Genomic DNA, 22,717 nt, shown 5'->3' with positions numbered 1-22,717 from the left:
CGTACGTCTTCACGATCCGACCGATCAAGTACTGAACGCACGACACCTCCGAGTTCAGCACACGTTCAGCCCGATGACGTCCCTCGAACTCCGATCCAGCCGAGTGTTGAGGGAGAGTTTCGTCAGCACGACGGCGTGGTGACGATGATGATGTTCTACCGACGCAGGGCTTCGCCTAAGCACCGCTACAGTATTATCGAGGTGGACTATGGTGGAGGGGGCACCGCACACGGCTAAAAGATCAAACGATCAATTGTTGTGTCTCTAGGGTGCCCCCTGCCCCCGTATATAAAGGAGCAAGGGGGAGAGGTGCGGCCGGCCAGGAGGGGCGCGCCAGGAGGAGTCCTACTCCCACCGGGAGTAGGACTCCCCCCTTTTCCTTGTTGGACTAGGAGTGGAGGGGGAAAGAGGAGGGAGAGAGGAAGGAAAGGGGGGGGCGCCGCCCCCCTCTCCTTGTCCAATTCGGACTAGAGGGGGAGGGGGCGCACGGCCTGCCCTGGCCGCCCTCCTCTTCTCCACTAAGGCCCACTATGGCCCATTAAGCCCCCGGGGGGTTCCGGTAACCCTCCGGTACTTCCGGTAAAATCCCGATTTCACCCGGAACACTTCCGATATCCAAATATAGGCTTCCAATATATCAATCTTCATGTCTCGACCATTTCGAGACTCCTCATCATGTCCGTGATCACATCCGGGACTCCGAACAACCTTCGGTACATCAAAACTCATAAACTCATAATATAACTGTCATCGAAACTTTAAGCGTGCGGACCCTACGGGTTCGAGAACTATGTAGACATGACCGAGACACGTCTCCGGTCAATAACCAATAGCGGAACCTGGATGCTCATATTGGCTCCCACATATTCTACGAAGATCTTTATCGGTCAGACCGCATAACAACATACGTTGTTCCCTTTGTCATCGGTATGTTACTTGCCCGAGATTCGATCGTCGGTATCTCAATACCTAGTTCAATCTCGTTACCGGCAAGTCTCTTTACTCGTTCCTTAATACATCATCCCGCAACTAACTCATTAGTTGCAATGCTTGCAAGGCTTAAGTGATGTGCATTACCGAGAGGGCCCAGAGATACCTCTCCGACAATCGGAGTGACAAATCCTAATCTCGAAATACGCCAACCCAACAAGTACCTTCGGAGACACCTGTAGAGCACCTTTATAATCACCCAGTTACGTTGTGACGTTTGGTAGCACACAAAGTGTTCCTCCGGTAAACGGGAGTTGCATAATCTCATAGTCATAGGAACATGTATAAGTCATGAAGAAAGCAATAGCAACATACTAAACGATCGAGTGCTAAGCTAACGGAATGGGTCAAGTCAATCACATCATTCTCCTAATGATGTGATCCCGTTAATCAAATGACAACTCATGTCTATGGCTAGGAAACATAACCATCTTTGATCAACGAGCTAGTCAAGTAGAGGCATACTAGTGACACTCTGTTTGTCTATGTATTCACACATGTATTATGTTTCCGGTTAATACAATTCTAGCATGAATAATAAACATTTATCATGATATAAGGAAATAAATAATAACTTTATTATTGCCTCTAGGGCATATTTCCTTCAGTCTCCCACTTGCACTAGAGTCAATAATCTAGATTACACAGTAATGATTCTAACACCCATGGAGCCTTGGTGCTGATCATGTTTTGCTCGTGGAAGAGGCTTAGTCAACGGGTCTGCAACATTCAGATCCGTATGTATCTTGCAAATTTCTATGTCTCCCACCTGGACTAAATCCCGGATGGAATTGAAGCGTCTCTTGATGTGCTTGGTTCTCTTGTGAAATCTGGATTCCTTCGCCAAGGCAATTGCACCAGTATTGTCACAAAAGATTTTCATTGGACCCGATGCACTAGGTATGACACCTAGATCGGATATGAACTCCTTCATCCAGACTCCTTCATTTGCTGCTTCCGAAGCAGCTATGTATTCCGCTTCACACGTAGATCCCGCCACGACGCTTTGTTTAGAACTGCACCAACTGACAGCTCCACCGTTCAATGTAAACACGTATCCGGTTTGCGATTTAGAATCGTCCGGATCAGTGTCAAAGCTTGCATCAACGTAACCATTTACGATGAGCTCTTTGTCACCTCCATAAACGAGAAACATATCCTTAGTCCTTTTCAGGTATTTCAGGATGTTCTTGACCGCTGTCCAGTGATCCACTCCTGGATTACTTTGGTACCTCCCTGCTAGACTTATAGCAAGGCACACATCAGGTCTGGTACACAGCATTGCATACATGATAGAGCCTATGGCTGAAGCATAGGGAACATCTTTCATCTTCTCTCTATCTTCTGCAGTGGTCGGGCATTGAGTCTTACTCAACTTCACACCTTGTAACACAGGCAAGAACCCTTTCTTTGCTTGATCCATTTTGAACTTCTTCAAAACTTTGTCAAGGTATGTGCTTTGTGAAAGTCCAATTAAGCGTCTTGATCTATCTCTATAGATCTTGATGCCCAATATATACGCAGCTTCACCGAGGTCTTTCATTGAAAAACTCTTATTCAAGTATCCCTTTATGCTATCCAGAAATTCTATATCATTTCCAATCAGCAATATGTCATCCACATATAATATCAGAAATGCTACAGAGCTCCCACTCACTTTCTTGTAAATACAGGCTTCTCCAAAAGTCTGTACAAAACCAAATGCTTTGATCACACTATCAAAGCGTTTATTCCAACTCCGAGAGGCTTGCACCAGTCCATAAATGGATCGCTGGAGCTTGCACACTTTGTTAGCTCCCTTTGGATCGACAAAACCTTCCGGTTGCATCATATACAACTCTTCTTCCAGAAATCCATTCAGGAATGCAGTTTTGACATCCATTTGCCAAATTTCATAATCATAAAATGCGGCAATTGCTAACATGATTCGGACAGACTTAAGCATCGCTACGGGTGAGAAGGTCTCATCGTAGTCAATCCCTTGAACTTGTCGAAAACCTTTTGCAACAAGTCGAGCTTTATAGACAGTAACATTACCGTCAGCGTCAGTCTTCTTCTTGAAGATCCATTTATTCTCAATTGCTTGCCGATCATCGGGCAAGTCAACCAAAGTCCACACTTTGTTCTCATACATGGATCCCATCTCAGATTTCATGGCTTCAAGCCATTTTGCGGAATCTGGGCTCACCATCGCTTCTTCATAGTTCGTAGGTTCGTCATGGTCTAGTAACATAACCTCCAGAACAGGATTACCGTACCACTCTGGTGCGGATCTTACTCTGGTTGACCTACGAGGTTCAGTAATAACTTGATCTGAAGTTCCATGATCATCATCATTAACTTCCTCACTAATTGGTATAGGCGTCGCAGAAACTGGTTTCTGCGATGAACTACTTTCCAATAAGGGAGCAGGTACAATTACCTCATCAAGTTCTACTTTCCTCCCACTCACTTCTTTCGAGAGAAACTCCTTCTCCAGAAAAATTCCGAATTTAGCAACAAAAGTCTTGCCTTCGGATCTGTGATAGAAGGTGTACCCAACAGTCTCCTTTGGGTATCCTATGAAGACACATTTCTCCGATTTGGGTTCGAGCTTATCAGGTTGAAGCTTTTTCACATAAGCATCGCAGCCCCAAACTTTAAGAAACGACAACTTTGGTTTCTTGCCAAACCACAGTTCATAAGGCGTCGTCTCAACGGATTTTGATGGTGCCCTATTTAACGTGAATGCGGCCGTCTCTAAAGCATAACCCCAAAACGATAGCGGTAAATCAGTAAGAGACATCATAGATCGCACCATATCTAGTAAAGTACGATTACGACGTTCGGACACACCATTACGCTGTGGTGTTCCGGGTGGCGTGAGTTGCGAAACTATTCCGCATTGTTTCAAATGAAGACCAAACTCATAACTCAAATATTCTCCTCCACGATCAGATCGTAGAAACTTTATTTTCTTGTTACGATGATTTTCAACTTCACTCTGAAATTCTTTGAACTTTTCAAATGTTTCAGACTTATGTTTCATTAAGTAGATATACCCATATCTGCTTAAATCATCTGTGAAGGTGAGAAAATAACGATATCCGCCACGAGCCTCAACATTCATCGGACCACATACATCTGTATGTATGATTTCCAACAAATCTGTTGCTCTCTCCATAGTTCCGGAGAACGGCGTTTTAGTCATCTTGCCCATGAGGCACGGTTCGCAAGTACCAAGTGATTCATAATCAAGTGGTTCCAAAAGTCCATCAGTATGGAGTTTCTTCATGCGCTTTACACCGATATGACCTAAACGGCAGTGCCACAAATAAGTTGCACTATCATTATCAACTCTGCATCTTTTGGCTTCAATACTATGAATATGTGTATCACCACTATCGAGATTCAACAAAAATAGACCACTCTTCAAGGGTGCATGACCATAAAAGATATTACTCATATAAATAGAACAACCATTATTCTCTGATTTAAATGAATAACCGTCTCGCATCAAACAAGATCCAGATATAATGTTCATGCTTAACGCTGGCACCAAATAACAATTATTTAGGTCTAAAACTAATCCCGAAGGTAGATGTAGAGGTAGCGTGCCGACCGCGATCACATCGACTTTGGAACCATTTCCCACGCGCATCGTCACCTCGTCCTTAGCCAATCTTCGCTTAATCCGTAGCCCCTGCTTCGAGTTGCAAATATTAGCAACAGAACCAGTATCAAATACCCAGGTGCTACTGCGAGCATTAGTAAGGTACACATCAATAACATGTATATCACATATACCTTTGTTCACCTTGCCATCCTTCTTATCCGCCAAATACTTGGGGCAGTTCCGCTTCCAGTGACCAGTCTGCTTGCAGTAGAAGCACTCAGTCTCAGGCTTAGGTCCAGACTTGGGTTTCTTCTCCTGAACAGCAACTTGCTTGCTGTTCTTCTTGAAGTTCCCCTTCTTCTTCCCTTTGCCCTTTTTCTTGAAACTGGTGGTCTTATTGACCATCAACACTTGATGCTCCTTTTTGATTTCTACCTCCGCAGCCTTTAGCATTGCGAAGAGCTCGGGAATCGTCTTATCCATCCCTTGCATGTTATAGTTCATCACGAAGCTCTTGTAGCTTGGTGGCAGTGATTGAAGAATTCTGTCAATGACGCTATCATCCGGAAGATTAACTCCCAGTTGAATCAAGTGATTGTTATACCCAGACATTTTGAGTATATGCTCACTGACAGAACTATTCTCTTCCATCTTGCAGCTGTAGAACTTATTGGAGACTTCATATCTCTCAATCCGGGCATTTGCTTGAAATATTAACTTCAACTCCTGGAACATCTCATATGCTCCATGACGTTCAAAACGTCGTTGAAGACCCGGTTCTAAGCCGTAAAGCATGGCACACTGAACTATCGAGTAGTCATCAGCTTTGCTCTGCCAGACGTTCATAACATCTGGTGTTGCTCCTGCAGCAGGTCTGGCACCCAGCGGTGCTTCCAGGACGTAATTCTTCTGTGCAGCAATGAGGATAATCCTCAAGTTACGGACCCAGTCCGTGTAATTGCTACCATCATCTTTCAACTTTGCTTTCTCAAGGAACGCATTAAAATTCAACGGAACAACAGCACGGGCCATCTATCTACAATCAACATAGACAAGCAAGATACTATCAGGTACTAAGTTCATGATAAATTTAAGTTCAATTAATCATATTACTTAAGAACTCCCACTTAGATAGACATCCCTCTAATCCTCTAAGTGATCACGTGATCCATATCAACTAAACCATGTCCGATCATCACGTGAGATGGAGTAGTTTCAACGGTGAACATCACTATGTTGATCATATCTACTATATGATTCACGCTCGACCTTTCGGTCTCCGTGTTCCGAGGCCATATCTGTTATATGCTAGGCTCGTCAAGCTTAACCTGAGTATTCCGCGTGTGCAACTGTTTTGCACCCGTTGTATTTGAACGTAGAGCCTATCACACCCGATCATCACGTGGTGTCTCAGCACGAAGAACTTTCGCAACGGTGCATACTCAGGGAGAACACTTATACTTTGATAATTTAGTGAGGGATCATCTTATAATGCTACCGTCAATCAAAGCAAGATAAGATGCATAAAAGATAAACATCACATGCAATCAATATAAGTGATATGATATGGCCATCATCATCTTGTGCTTGTGATCTCCATCTCCGAAGCACCGTCATGATCACCATCGTCACCGGCGCGACACCTTGATCTCCATCGTAGCATCGTTGTCGTCTCGCCAATCTTATGCTTCTACGACTATCGCTACCGCTTAGTGATAAAGTAAAGCATTACAGGGCGATTGCATTGCATACAATAAAGCGACAACCATATGGCTCCTGCCAGTTGCCGATAACTCGGTTACAAAACATGATCATCTCATACAATAAAATTTAGCATCATGTCTTGACCATATCACATCACAACATGCCCTGCAAAAACAAGTTAGACGTCCTCTACTTTGTTGTTGCAAGTTTTACGTGGCTGCTACGGGCTTAGCAAGAACCGTTCTCACCTACGCATCAAAACCACAACGATAGTTTGTCAAGTTGGTGTTGTTTTAACCTTCGCAAGGACCGGGCGTAGCCACACTCGGTTCAACTAAAGTTGGAGAAACTGACACCCGCCAGCCACCTCTGTGCAAAGCACGTCGGAAGAACCAGTCTCGCGTAAGCGTACGCGTAATGTCGGTTCGGGCCGCTTCATCCAACAATACCGCCGAACCAAAGTATGACATGCTGGTAAGCAGTATGACTTATATCGCCCACAACTCACTTGTGTTCTACTCGTGCATATAACATCACCGCATAAAAACCTGGCTCGGATGCCACTGTTAGGGAACGTAGTAATTTCAAAAAAAATCCTACGCACACGCAAGATCATGGTGATGCATAGCAACGAGAGGGGAGAGTGTTGTCCACGTACCCTCGTAGACCAAAGCGGAAGTGTTAGCACAACGCGGTTGATGTAGTCGTACGTCTTCACGATCCGACCGATCAAGTACCGAACGCACGGCACCTCCGAGTTCAGCACACGTTCGACCCGATGACGTCCCTCGAACTCCGATCCAGCCGAGTGTTGAGGGAGAGTTTCGTCAGCACGACGGCGTGGTAACGATGATGATGTTCTACTGACGCAGGGCTTCACCTAAGCACCGCTACAGTATTATCGAGGTGGACTATGGTGGAGGGGGGCACCGCACACGGCTAAAAGATCAAACGATCAATTGTTGTGTCTCTAGGGTGCCCCCTGCCCCCGTATATAAAGGAGCAAGGGGGAGAGGTGCGTCCGGCCAGGAGGGGCGTGCCATGAGGAGTCCTAGTCCCACCGGGAGTAGGACTCCCCCCCTTTTCCTTGTTGGACTAGGAGTGGAGGGGGAAAGAGGAGGGAGAGAGGAAGGAAAGGGGGGGCGCCGCCCCCCTCTCCTTGTCCTATTCGGACTAGGGGGAGGGGCGCGCGGCCCTGCCCTGGCCGCCTCTCCTCTCTTCCACTAAGGCCCACTATGGCCCATTAAGCCCCCGGGGGTTCCGGTAACCTCCCGGTACTCCGGTAAAATTCCGATTTCACCCGGAACACTTCTGATATCCAAACATAGGCTTCCAATATATCAATATTCATGTCTCGACCATTTCGAGACTCCTCGTCATGTCCGTGATCACATCCGGGACTCCGAACAACCTTCGGTACATCAAAACATATAAACTCATAATATAACTGTCATCGAAACTTTAAGCGTGCGGACCCTACGGGTTCGAGAACTATGTAGACATGACCGAGACACGTCTCCGGTCAATAACCAATAGCGGAACCTGGATGCTCATATTGGCTCCCACATATTCTACGAAGATCTTTATCGGTCAGACCGCATAACAACATACGTTGTTCCCTTTGTCATCGGTATGTTACTTGCCCGAGATTCGATCGTCGGTATCTCAATACCTAGTTCAATCTCGTTACCGGCAAGTCTCTTTACTCGTTCCGTAATACATCATCCCGCAACAAACTCATTAGTTGCAATGCTTGCAAGGCTTAAGTGATGTGCATTACCGAGAGGGCCCAGAGATACCTCTCCGACAATCGGAGTGACAAATCCTAATCTCGAAATACGCCAACCCAACAAGTACCTTCGGAGACACCTGTAGAGCACCTTTATAATCACCCAGTTACGTTGTGACGTTTGGTAGCACACAAAGTGTTCCTCCGGTAAACGGGAGTTGCATAATCTCATAGTCATAGGAACATGTATAAGTCATGAAGAAAGCAATAGCAACATACTAAACGATCGAGTGCTAAGCTAACGGAATGGGTCAAGCCAATCACATCATTCTCCTAATGATGTGATCCCGTTAATCAAATGACAACTCATGTCTATGGCTGGGAAACATAACCATCTTTGATCAACGAGCTAGTCAAGTAGAGGCATACTAGTGACACTCTGTTTGTCTATGTATTCACACATGTATTATGTTTCCGGTTAATACAATTCTAACATGAATAATAAACATTTATCATGATATAAGGAAATAAATAATAACTTTATTATTGCCTCTAGGGCATATTTCCTTCAACTACCCTTGAGACAATTGATCAGCTCATCGACCCAGAGAACTGGACTTGGCGCCGAGAATTGATTAGGGACGTGTTTACAGCCCCCGATGCCGACGCTATACTAAATATCCTGCTAAGGATGGGGGGTGGTGATGATTTTCTTGCTTGGGCTCATGAAAGGAGTGGCATCTATTCTGTAAAATCGGCGTACCGTGCTCTTGTGACCCAGAAGGAGCTTGCAGCTCTAGGGGAAGGGACGGCTACCGGATCCTCACAGACAGAAGAACAGATGTGGAAGTCACTATGGAAGCTCAAGGTCTTGCCGAAGGTTCGTGTTTTCTGGTGGAGAGTGGTTCCTGGAATTCTTCTAGATGAAAGTACCTTGAGGCATCGTCATATAAAGGTAATCAGCGGATGTAATGTCTGTAATGCGATGGATGAGGATGTAATTCACGCCTTAGTGCATTGCTCCCATGCCCAGTTGTTCTGGGAAAAAGCTTTTGCAATGTTTGATCTTCGAAGGCCATGCTTGCACCCGGATACATGGTCCCGTGACATCATATGTGATGGGAGGTTCTCTAATGTTCAAAGGGCTCAAATGATCTCCGTAATGTGGTCCATATGGCACTCGCGGAATAGAGTTACTCATGATGATGACCAGCTTGACCCTTTTATTTCGGTTAAGAGAATTCGGGAGGATTTGGCTTTGCTTGATATGCCATACTCACATGCTTCGATACTCCCGGGTTATGGGTGGATACCTCCAGAGTTGGGGATCGTTAAGATAAACACAGATGCAGCTGTGAATGTGGACTCCAATAAGGTGGGCGCGGGAGGTGTAGCCCGATCCACAAATGCCTTGTTGGGTGCTTGGAGCAAACCCCATCCGGGGATATCGGATCCGTTCATAGGGGAGACTCTGGCACTGCGTGATGGAGTTATCTTTGCTAATCTACGTGGCTTCTTCCATGTGATCATGGAAACAGACTGCCTGAAGATTGTTAATCTCTGGAACACTCGCACAATAGCCTTTCTGTTGTGGCACCTTTACTTTTAGAAATTGGAGAGCTAGCTTCCTCTTTTTCTTCTTTTGTTATTCAACATGTAAGCAGATCAGCCAATGTACCGGCTCACCTTTGTGCTAAACATGCATGCACATTGTTGGTCACCGAAAGTTGGACTGGATCTAGACCCTCTTTCCTACTCACCAGTCTTATGGCTGATGATGCTAGAAGCTCTTTCATTGAATAAAGCTCTCAATTGGTACACGAAAAAAAAGAGCGAAGCGGCCTGCAGGTGGCGTAGGCGCCTCATGCGCAGCCACGACCAATCGAGCGAGCTAGGGAGCATGTGCGCGGCCACCCGCTCGAGCTGGACCGGTTCGGGTGGCGTGACGGCGCTCCAGCGCCAACTGACTGGTGCGAGGTGTGTCAAATTAAGCTTTGCGCGCGCTTACGCGCCTCATGACGTGGATCGTTTTATACGCTATTTTTTTCTTCTTCTTTGCGGTGGAAATGTACCGACTTTTAAATCTTCGCCTAGCTCCCTCAAAAAAAAGAAACTTCACCTAGCATCTGGCATTTCTGCTCTAACACGCACGGTGGACAATCAAACTTCAGCATCTACAGCCGGACTTAGTAAATCCGACCGCTCAAACGTCCGCAGACGTCCGGGCGCGTTCGCGGACAGTGATCGTGCATGTCTTAAAAAATACATTTCACATCCGGATATCTCAAATTAGAAACCTTAAATCCATATTATTACATGCAACATGAAACCTAATCTAAACGGAACTCGCTCGATGCCGGTTCCCGCTCGCCGGGCTCTGCCCTGGCCATGTCCGGTGGCCGGCTGCGCTCCTGGAATGTTGGTCCGATCGCCGGCAAGGTAGAGTAGGGCATGAGACATGAGCCGGCTCACGGGACCCAATGCACTGCCGTCTCCCATGCCCTACTCTTCCTCGTCGGAGGCTGAAACCCATTGGGTGCCGGTGGACGTCAGATCGATGACGAATCCGTTCGGGGACGAGCCGCCGATGTCCACCACGATGCGTTTGCATAGCCCAGACTGATGCCCCATACGGGAGAATGTGACTCCGCCTTGCCGACGTTCGGCGTCACGAGGGCCGCTGCCACATCCCGCGCCCGGTGCCTTGCACGGCGGGCCATGGCCTCATGGGACGATGGTGCGTCCCGAATGTCGGCGCGCCAGCAGAGGGGTTGCGCGTCCCCCAGTGTGTTTGGACGCCGGACAGACCGCGCGGCCTCCAGCGAGGCAGCTACCGCCGGCCTAGCGCCGGATGTTGGGGAACATAGTAATTTCAAAAAAATTCCTACGCACACGCAAGATCATGGTGATGCATAGCAACGAGAGGGGAGAGTGTTGTCCACGTACCCTCGTAGACCGTAAGCGGAAGCGTTATGACAACGCGGTTGATGTAGTCGTACGTCTTCACGATCGACTGATCCTAGTACCGAAAGTACGGCACCTCTGTGATCTGCACACGTTCGGCTCAGTGATGTCCCACGAACTCACGATCCAGCAGAGTGTCGAGGGAGAGCTTCGCCAGCACGACGGCGTGATGACGGTGATGATGAAGCTACCGGCGCAGGGCTTCGCCTAAGCACTAGGACGATATGACCGAGGTGGATTATGGTGGAGGGGGGCACCGCACACGGCTGGAAACAATCAACTTGTGTGTTCTAGGGTGCCCCCTGCCCCCGTATATAAAGGAGCAAGGGGGAGACCGGCCGGCCCTTGGGGCGCGCCAGGAGAGGAGGAGTCCTCCTCCTAGTAGGAGTAGGACTCCCCTTTCCTACTCCTACTAGGAGGGGGAAAGGAAGGAGAGGGAGAAGGAAAGGGGGGCGCCGCCCCCCTTCCCTAGTCCAATTCGGACCAGAGGGGGAGGGGGCGCGCGGCCTGCCCTGGCCGGCCCTCTCTCTCTCCACTAAGGCCCATGTGGCCCATTAGTTCTCCTGGGGGGTTCCGGTAACCCTCCGGCACTCCGGTTTCCGAAATCACCTGGAACACTTCCGGTGTCCGAATATAGCCGTCCAATATATCAATCTTTATGTCTCGACCATTTCGAGACTCCTCGTCATGTCCGTGATCACATCCGGGACTCCGAAATACCTTTGGTACATCAAAACACATAAACTCATAATACCGATCGTCACCGAACGTTAAGCGTGCGGACCCTACGGGTTCGAGAACTATGTAGACATGACCGAGACACGTCTCCGGTCAATAACCAATAGCGGAACCTGGATGTTCATATTGGCTCCCACATATTCTACGAAGATCTTTATCGGTCAAACCGCATAACAACATACGTTGTTCCCTTTGTCATCGGTATGTTACTTGCCCGAGATTCGATCGTCGGTATCTCAATACCTAGTTCAATCTTGTTACCGGCAAGTCTCTTTACTCGTTCCGTAATGCATCATCCTGTAACTAACTCATTAGTCACATTGCTTGCAAGGCTTATAGTGATGTGCATTACCGAGAGGGCCCAGAGATACCTCTCCGACAATCGGAGTGACAAATCCTAATCTCGATCTATACCAACTCAACAAGTATCATCGGAGACACCTGTAGAGCACCTTTATAATCAGCCAGTTACGTTGTGACGTTTGGTAGCACACAAAGTGTTCCTCCGGTATTCGGGAGTTGCATAATCTCATAGTCATAGGAACATGTAAGAGTCATGAAGAAAGCAATAGCAATATACTAAACGATCAAGTGCTAAGCTAACGGAATGGGTCAAGTCAATCACATCATTCTCTAATGATGTGATCCCGTTAATCAAATGACAACTCATGTCTATGGCTAAGAAACTTAACCATCTTTGATCCAACGAGCTAGTCAAGTAGAGGCATACTAGTGACACTCTGTTTGTCTATGTATTCACACATGTACTAAGTTTCCGGTTAATACAATTCTAGCATGAATAATTAACATTTATCATGATATAAGGAAATATAAATAACAACTTTATTATTGCCTCTAGGGCATATTTCCTTCACCGGATCCATGTGTCATTTGGGCGGACCCAATGGATTCCCGACGGACGAAGTCCGAGCGCAGCCGTGCACGGCCGTCCTCCCAGGCGCGGCGGAGCGCAAGCCGGACAACCATCTCCTCCTCGGGGCCGCGTGGGATGAGCTCGGGGTCAACGGATCTGGTGGTGAAGGACTCAGATCCTCTGCCCGTCATGCCGGAGACGACCGGAAAGAGCCGAAGACGAGCTTGGGTGACAGAGGGGGTGGAGGGGAGTGGTGTGAAGTTGCTAGGGTTTGATCCGGCGAGTGGATGTGAAGGAATTTATGTGGGGCCGGGTTCAACGTGGTCGGGCGCCCCATATCCGCCCCATATTTGGGCCGGATATGGGGGCATCGGTCAATCCGGGCATTTGAGGGCCGTTTAAGAGGTTTGTCTGGGTCAAAAAATCGTGACCGTGCGGTCTGCCCGGACGTACGAGGTGGGTTTGAAGCGCCTGGCGCTAGATGCTCTTACCTTGCAAGTTGCAACAACAAAGGTCCATGGCATTCGACATGCATGCATGGCAGACTAGAAGGTCGGCCAGTAGTTGGTTCCGGGTATCCATTTTCCAACATGATTTGTCTGAATGGACTGCCTGCATGCAGTTTGCGCCCTTCCCGTTCAGAACTCGTCAAAAGCATGTAGTATGCGAGCAAAAGTTAAGTACTGCTACAACTATTTTAGACCATTAGTTCCCAGTTTGGCTTGTCACTCTGAAAACATGTGGAGAAATCCACAACTCCTGCTAATATTAGAAGGGGCTTTGTATACCTACGTAAATATTTTATGTAACTTACGTTCTACTAGCTGACTTGGCCTAATTTGGTTGGAAGAAAGTTTAAGCCCAGGCTCACACCGTAAAAATCAGGGGGACTGATTAGTTTAGAAAGGAAAAGAACGTAAGTTTACCTAGAAAGATTAGGTAGGTCTAGCATTATTGAGTATTAGAAGAGCATTGTGCGATTTACTCCCTCTGTCCCAAAATATAAGAACATTTTTAACATTACATTAGTGTAAAAAACGTTCTTATATTATGGGACGGAGGGAGTAGTTCCTTTCCCGCGAAACATATATTTTCACTTCCTGCAAAGTTCATCAAAAGAATATTTATCCCGAAGCATGCTACTGCTAGCATATCACTCTGCTGAAACTTAGAAAAGCCCAATCATTTTGAGGCGAATGTGAGTCGCCTTCTTGCTGAAACACAGTCGGAAAGAGAGGTGGGGGGTTGCATGGTCAATAGAATCAGTCGTTGTGCTGTGTCCCTCCGCATGTCGAACCCACTCGCTTCTTTGATTGAGTCTTTGTCTTAAGAACCGCCGGTAATGACGGTGATATATACCGAGTGTGTGTGAGAGAGATTCTATAGGCAGCTCCACGTGACGTAAGCACGCGCCTAATTGACAGCCATGGTGCATCACAAAGGTGAGTCACTGGTTGACTATTCCATTCCTCACATTGTGTGTAGTTTTTTTTCTTCTCAAATGATAACGTCCATACGGGTGGCACGAAGCAATTCCCTCCATACGTTTTTTGATGGCAATTTTAGGTATAAGAGGATGACAACTTTAGTTGTGAAGTATGGCAACTTTTTGTTTGAATGACAAGTTTCAGTTTTTTCGAGATTTTTTTTTCGGGTGGCAACGTGTGGGCAGTGTTACTACATGCCACACGTGTGGCAGTTATCGGCGTCTTTTTTTTTCTTTGACGGAAAAATTGTGTAGAGCTCTAGCCCCCGTTTATAGAAGTGGATGCCCATTTCAAGGTACAAATTTGAAACACGAGTTAAGAGCATTTCTAGTCAGGGTTTCTCTTTCTCCCTCCTATCCCTTGACGGCTAGGATACGCTCCTCCACCACACATCGCCGATGAGCCCATGGATTTGCCTCTCCTCTGCCTGCCACTCCGACGGTCGGTGGCGGAGAAGGGAATCCGGTGTCTCTACTCCGGTTAGTAGTTTAGATTAAGATTTTTTAGTCCTCGCAGGTGCGGTGCCCGGACATGTGGCTGTGCTTCTTCATCGAGTTTGTCTTCTGGGCTCCGATCCTCCTCGAATTCATTCATTTGGATGTAGTGGACGGAGCTCCGGCGTAGATTCCTGCCGTCTCCTTCGAGCAGTGAGGATAGGGTTTCTCGTCATGCGGCGAGATTTGATGTCAGGTGTTTCAGATCTATTCAAGGGTTCAACGATGACGACCGCGGCTCCAGAGTGCTAGTCCTTAGGGGCACGTGCATGAAGACTTTTCAGCTGTTATCGACAAGATCAAGCCGACTCCCGTAGGGGAGCGGCTCGTTTTAACGGCGGTAGTGGTCGTTCGGTGGTCTCGAAATATCGATATAATTTTTATTATGTTTGAGGTGATTTATACTTTCGGTGAACATTGATAATAGATCTCGATCATTTTTGTAAAAAAAAAGCATTTTCAGTCGGACCCCTATTCTGCCCGGACCAAAAGAATGTCGTCCAACCGGATCCCAAAACTCGATTCATATGTCTGTGATGTTGTTCGGTACCCAAACCTAGCCCATGTGTGGGCGTACTTAGGACTGTCCGGATGCATTGGCCACGTCGGATCTAATAGATGGGGCCCATTGGATTGGTCTGTTTATTTCACTATTTAGTTTTTTATTAATTTCGATTGAACACAGTACATACGCATATGCTCGTACATATACATATACACCCCTATGAACGCATGCACGCATACCCTACCCCTATAAGCACCTCCGAGAGACTGGGTCGACACATCATCTTGAGATCGACAAAGTCGTCACACACGCCTTCGTAGTCGACATGAATATCTCCTGCCGCTGAATGCACATATCAGGAAGGCCTCAAATAAATCCAATCTCAAGTCTGGGAACACAAGTAATTCCAAAAATTTGGCAAAATATTCAAATGGCTCAAAAGAAACACAACTAAGTCTAGCTAAATAATTTTCTTTGCTTTTGCGAAGGTCATTTTATCCCCTCTCTTTTGGAAAGTAATTTAGTTGCTCAAAACCATAGTTTGAACTTGAAAAATTTCTTCCCATCTTGGAATTCATAATTTGGATAGTCATGTTTATCACCTCCTTAGAAAGTTTCAACTAGATTGGAATAAAGTTTCAACAAGTGCACAAAAAGTTTTTAAAACCTCAAGAAAAATTAACTTAGTACTCCCTCCGTCCCATAATACAAGAGTGTTTTTGATAGTGTAAAAAGCGCTCTTATATTATGGAACAAATGGAGTAATAATTAATAAATTTCAAAATTTGGAAAATTTTGGGATGTTACAAGGAGTGGCCAAAGCTAGAGATTTGGCTGGATTGGAGGTTCTTGTCCAGAGCTCCCACCGAGGTGTGGTCATGGGGGGTCGTGTTGTGTCCTTGATCTAGGATCCCATCTTCTTTTCTCTCTTCCTTGTGCAACCGTCGTGGTGGTGGTGCTCAAGGTGGGACGAGATAGACTACTGGATGTCGTCGATTAGGTTTGAGCTCATCCTCACCAGAGTTTGAAGCAGAGCTACGCCGCTAGCTGAAGCTTGTATTTGACGATCAATGAGTGGTCTTCGCCGCTTCAGTGAATTTTTTGGCCGAAGGGCGACCACCCTCTTTACTCCCGATCAAGATGCCTAAAGGGGGGCAATGATGCGTCTTCCCGGCAGTTGTGGATTCTTGCTACGGCAATTTCGTCACTCCAAGTGGTTTTATCCCCAACGACGGAGTGGCGGAATCCGAGAAGGTGTTGAGGACATTGCAATTCAGTATCTCTGTTTAGGGTTCTTCTTGTAAAGTCCAGGACTTATGTGTAATTTTCTATTTCTGTTTGTTCTAGTTGTAACCATTCTATAATATTTCCTGCTCCCTCCAAACTGTACTAAAGTTGCGACAATTAATATGAATCAAATGGAGTATTAAATAAAATTTTGGTATCCCTCCCCCATTAACAAAAACAAACAAGCGCAATACATAAACAATTAACTTTTACGAGGATGTGAAAAGTTTTGAGTATACATAAACTGTACTAAAGTTTTGAGTATTTAACTTTTCACACAATAAAATTGCACGAAATTGCTTATGCTATGTATTGGCCTTTACTTAATGTGCATTAATTGTTCTTTTATGACATGCCGATGCATAGGAAGAGAGTTAGACTTCGTTGTTGCATGATATATGTTACTTTGTGCTCACTACTAAATTATAAATCATTGTTAATTAAAATTGGCTTTGATATACCTTGGGATCCGGGTGGATCCATTACTTGAGCACTATATTCCTAGCTTAATGGCTTTAAAGAAAGCGCTGCCAGGGAGACAAATCGAAAGTTTTAGAGAGTCATTTTATTCCATTGTGTGCTTTTATAAAGTTTAAAAACAAAAAATATAGAGGGGAATCTAAAACTTTTCAAAAAGAAAAGTGAAAGTGAGAAAGACGAACATCGTTGAAGTGCGGGACGGCCTTGAACTTTGTTCATGACCATGGAAACTTTGTGAATCTCGATTACAGAAACTTTTCAACAAAAATAATTATCCCCTTGTACAAATCCATTGTATTATAAAAATAATATGCCAAGATTTGCCTTTACGATGATTAGATTGCTTGTTTGGTATGTGCAGTGGAAAAACAGAAACTTTGGCTGTAGCGCGTCAATTTACATTTTTTACTGGAATGTCAAAAGCTTCTGAAACTTTTTGCACAGTACTGCTATACAAATTGTTTATTTTTCCTAATTTTTCAGAATTTTTGGAGTTACAGAAGTATGGTAGATGTTCAGATTACTACAGACTGTCCCGTTTAAGACATTTTGTTTTTAATGCATTGTTTTGCTAGTTTTGATGAAATTATCGATTTTATCACTGGTATGAGCCACAGAGAAGTTATAATACAGTAGCTACAATAAAATATAAAATATGAATGAGTTTGCAACAGTACTTAAAGTGGTAATTTGTTTTATTATATTAACGTATCTCACAAGGGTTTTGTTAAGTTTTGTGTGATTGAAGTTTTCAAGTTTTGGGTGAGATCACGATGGATAAATGAACAAGGAGTGGCAAGAGGCTAAGATTGGGGATGCCCGAGGCACCCCAAGATAATATTCAAGGACTCCCAAGCAACTAAGCTTGGGGATGCCCTGGAAGGCATCCCCTCTTTCTTCTAACGATCATCTCGGTAATTTTACTTGGAGCTATATTTTTATTCGTCACATGATATTGATGTTTGCTTGAACTACGTCGGTATTTCCCCAAAGAGGAAGGGATGATGCAGCACAGTAATGGTAGGTATTTCCCTCAGTGATGAGACCGAGGTTATCGAACCAGTAGGAGAACGATGCAATACCACGTAAACAGCTCCTACACAGAAAGAACAAATACTTGTAACCCGACGTAAGAGAGGGGTTGTCAATCCCTCACGAGGAAAAAGATAGGTAAAATTATAGTAGATTGGATAAATAGATCTCGCGGGAACGCGAGATAAAATAAATAAATAAATATTGCAGCAAGGTATTTTTGTATTAATAGATCTAAAAATAAAAGTAAATAAAAATAGATTGCGAAGGCAAATATAATAAAGAAGAGACCCGAGGGCCGTAGATTTCACTAGTGGCTTCTCTCGAGAAAAATAGCAAACGGTGGGTAAACGAATTACTGTTGGGCAATTGATAAAACTTCAAATAATCATGACGATATCCAGGCAAAGATCTGTTGGGGAACGTAGTAATTTCAAAAAAATTCCTACGCACATGCAAGATCATGGTGATGCATAGCAACGAGAGGGGAGAGTGATGTCCACGTACCCTCGTAGACCGAAAGCGGAATCGTTAGCACAACGCGGTTGATGTAGTCGTACGTCTTCACGATCCGACCGATCAAGTACCGAACGCACGACACCTCCGAGTTCAGCACATGTTCAGCCCGATGACGTCCCTCGAACTCCGATCCAGCCGAGTGTTGAGGGAGAGTTTCGTTAGCACGACAGCGTGGTGACGATGATGATGTTCTACCGACGCAGGGCTTCGCCTAAGCACCGCTACAGTATTATCGAGGTGGACTATGGTGGAGGGGGGCACCGCACACGGCTAAAAGATCAACAGATCAATTGTTGTGTCTCTAGGGTGCCCCTGCCCCCGTATATAAAGGAGCAAGGGGGGAGGTGTGGCCGGCCAGGAGGAGGCGCGCCAGGAGGAGTCCTACTCCCACCGGGAGTAGGACTCCCTCCCTTCCTTGTTGGATTAGGAGAAGATGGGAAGGCGGAAGAGGAGAAGAAGGAAAGGGGGGCGCCCCCCCCTTGTCCAATTCGGACTAGAGGGGGAGGGGGCGCACGGCCTGCCCTGGCCGCCCCTCCTCTTCTCCACTAAGGCCCACTATTGCCCATTAAACCCCCGGGGGGTTCCGGTAACCCCTCCGGTACTTCGGTAAAATCCCGATTTCAACTGGAACACTTCCGATATCCAAATATAGGCTTCCAAATATATCAATCTTCATGTCTCGACCATTTCGAGACTCCTCATCATGTCCGTGATCACATCCGGGACTCCGAACAACCTTCGTTACATCAAAACTCATAAACTCATAATATAACCGTCATCGAAACTTTAAGCGTGCGGACCCTACGGGTTCGAGAACTATGTAGACATGACCGAGACACGTTTTCGGTCAATAACCAATAGCGGAACCTGGATGCTCATATTGGCTCCCACATATTCTACAAAGATCTTTATTGGTCAAACCGCATAACAACATACGTTGTTCCCTTTGTCATTGGTATGTTACTTGCCCGAGATTCGATCGTCGGTATCTCAATACCTACTTCAATCTCGTTACCGGCAAGTCTCTTTACTCGTTCCGTAATACATCATCCCGCAACTAACTCATTGGTTGCAATGCTTGCAAGGCTTAAGTGATGTGCATTACCGAGTGGGCCCAGAGATACCTCTCCGACAATCGGAGTGACAAATCCTAATCTCGAAATACACCAACCCAACAAGTACCTTCGGAGACACCTGTAGAGCACCTTTATAATCACCCAGTTACGTTGTGACGTTTGGTAGCACACAAAGTGTTCCTCCGGTAAACGGGAGTTGCATAATCTCATAGTCATAGGAACATGTATAAGTCATGAAGAAAGCAATAGCAATATACTAAACGATCGAGTGCTAAGCTAACGGAATGGGTCAAGTCAATCACATCATTCTTCTAATGATGTGATCCCGTTAATCAAATGACAACTCATGTCAATGGCTAGGAAACATGACCATCTTTGATCAACGAGCTAGTCAAGTAGAGGCATACTAGTGACACTCTGTTTGTCTATGTATTCACATAAGTATTATGTTTCCGGTTAATACAATTCTAGCATGAATAATAAACATTTATCATGATATAAGGAAATAAATAATAACTTTATTATTGCCTCTAGGGCATATTTCCTTCAGTCTCCCACTTGCACTAGAGTCAATAATCTAGATTATACAGTAATGATTCTAACACTCATGGAGCCTTGGTGTTGATCATGTTTTGCTCGTGGAAGAGGCTTAGTCAACGGGTCTGCAACATTTAGATGTGTATGTATCTTGAAAATTTCTATGTCTCCCACCTGGACTAAATCCCGGATGGAATTGAAGCGTCTCTTGATGTGCTTGGTTCTCTTGTGAAATCTGGATTCCTTCGCCAAGGCAATTGCACCAGTATTGTCACAGAAGATTTTCATTGGACCCGATGCACTAGGTATGACACCTAGATCGGATATGAACTCCTTCATTTGCTGCTTCCGAAGCAGCTATGTACTCCACTTCACACGTAGATCCTGCCACAACGCTTTGTATAAAACTGCACCAACTGACAGCTCCACTGTTCAATGTAAACACGTATCCGGTTTGCAATTTAGAATCGTCCGGATCAATGTCAAAACTTGCATCGACATAACCATTTACGACTAGCTCTTTGTCACCTCCATAAACGAGAAACATATCCTTAGTCCTTTTCAGGTATTTCAGGATGTTCTTGACCGCTGTCCAGTGATCCACTCTTGGATTACTTTGGTACCTCCCTGCCAAACTTATAGCAAGGCACACATCAGGTCTGGTACACAGCATTGCATACATGATAGAGCCTATGGCTGAAGCATAGGGAACATCTTTCATCTTCTCTCTATCTTCTATAGTGGTCGGGCATTGATTCTTACTCAACTTCACACCTTGTAACACATGCAAGTATCCTTTCTTTGCTTGATCCATTTTGAACTTCTTCAAAACTTTGTCAAGGTATGTGCTTTGTGAAATCTGGCAGCGCCAGTCTTCTTCTTGAAGATCCATTTATTCTCAATGGCTTGCCAATCAACGGGCAAGTCAACCAAAGTCCATACTTTGTTCTCATACATGGATCCCATCTCAGATTTCATGGCCTCAAGCCATTTTGCGGAATCTGGGCTCACCATCGCTTCTTCATAGTTCGTAGGTTCGTCATGGTCTAGTAACATAACCTTCAGAACAGGATTACCGTACCACTCTGGTGCGGATCTTACTCTGGTTGACCTACGAGGTTCAGTAACAACTTGATTTGAAGTTTCATGATCATCATCATTAACTTCCTCACTAATTGGTATAGACGTCACAGGAACCGGTTTCTGTGATGAACTACTTTCCAATAAGGGAGCAGGTACGGTTACCTCATCAAGTTCTACTTTCCTCCCACTCACTTCTTTCGAGAGAAACTCCTTCTCTAGAAAGGATCCATTCTTAGCAACGAATGTCTTGCCTTTGGATCTGTGATAGAAGGTGTACCCAACAGTCTCCTTTGGGTATCCTATGAAGACACATTTCTCCGATTTGGGTTCAAGCTTATCAGGTTGAAGCTTTTTCACATAAGCATCGCAGCCCCAAACTTTAAGAAACGACAACTTTGGTTTCTTGCCAAACCACAGTTCATAAGGCGTCATCTCAACGGATTTTGATGGTGTCCTATTTAACGTGAATGCAGACGTCTCTAAAGCATAACCCCAAAACGATAGCGGTAAATCAGTAAGAGACATCATAGATCGCACCATATCTAGTAAAGTACGATTACGACGTTCGGACACACCATTACGCTGTGGTGTTCCGGGTGGCGCGAGTTGCGAAACTATTCCGCATTGTTTCAAATGTAGACCAACTCGTAACTCAAATATTCTCCTCCACGATCAGATCGTAGAAACTTTAGTTTCTTGTTACGATGATTTTCAACTTCACTCTGAAATTCTTTGAACTTTTCGAATGTTTCAGACTTATGTTTCATTAAGTAGATATACCCATATCTGCTTAAATCATCTGTGAAGGTGAGAAAATAACGATACCCGCCGCGAGCCTCAATATTCATTGGTCCGCATACATCAGTATGTATGATCTCCAATAAATCGGTTGCTCGCTCCATAGTTCCGGAGAACGGCGTTTTAGTCATCTTTCCCATGAGGCATGGTTCGCAAGTACCAAGTGATTCATAATCAAGTGATTCCAAAAGTCCATCAGTATGGAGTTTCTTCATGCGCTTTACACCAATATGACCCAAACGGCAGTGCCACAAATAAGTTGCACTATCATTATCAACTCTGCATCTTTTGGTTTCAACATTATGAATATGTGTATCACTACTATCGAGATTCATCAAAAATAGACCACTCTTCAAGGGTGCATGACCATAAAAGATATTACTCATATAAATAGAACAACCATTATTCTCTGATTTAAATGAATAACCGTCTCGCATCAAACAAGATCCAGATATAATGTTCATGCTCAACGCTGGCACCAAATAACAATTATTTAGGTCTAATACTAATCCCGAAGGTAGATGTAGAGGTAGCGTGCCGACGGCGATCACATCGACTTTGGAACCGTTTCCCACGCGCATCGTCACCTAGTCCTTGGCCAATGTTCGCTTAATCGGTAGTCCCTGTTTTGAGTTGCAAATATTAGCAACAGAACCAGTATCAAATACCCAGGTGCTACTGCGAGCTCTGGTAAGGTACACATCAATAACATGTATATCACATATACCTTTGTTCACCTTGCCATCCTTCTTATCCACCAAATACTTGGGGCAGTTCCACTTCCAGTGACCAGTCTGTTTGCAGTAGAAGCACTTAGTCTCAGGC

Source organism: Triticum aestivum, chromosome 5D, assembly GCF_018294505.1.
Source record: "Triticum aestivum cultivar Chinese Spring chromosome 5D, IWGSC CS RefSeq v2.1, whole genome shotgun sequence".
In the NCBI taxonomy this organism is placed as follows: domain Eukaryota; kingdom Viridiplantae; phylum Streptophyta; class Magnoliopsida; order Poales; family Poaceae; genus Triticum; species Triticum aestivum.
Note: the sequence above shows the minus strand (reverse complement) of the source record.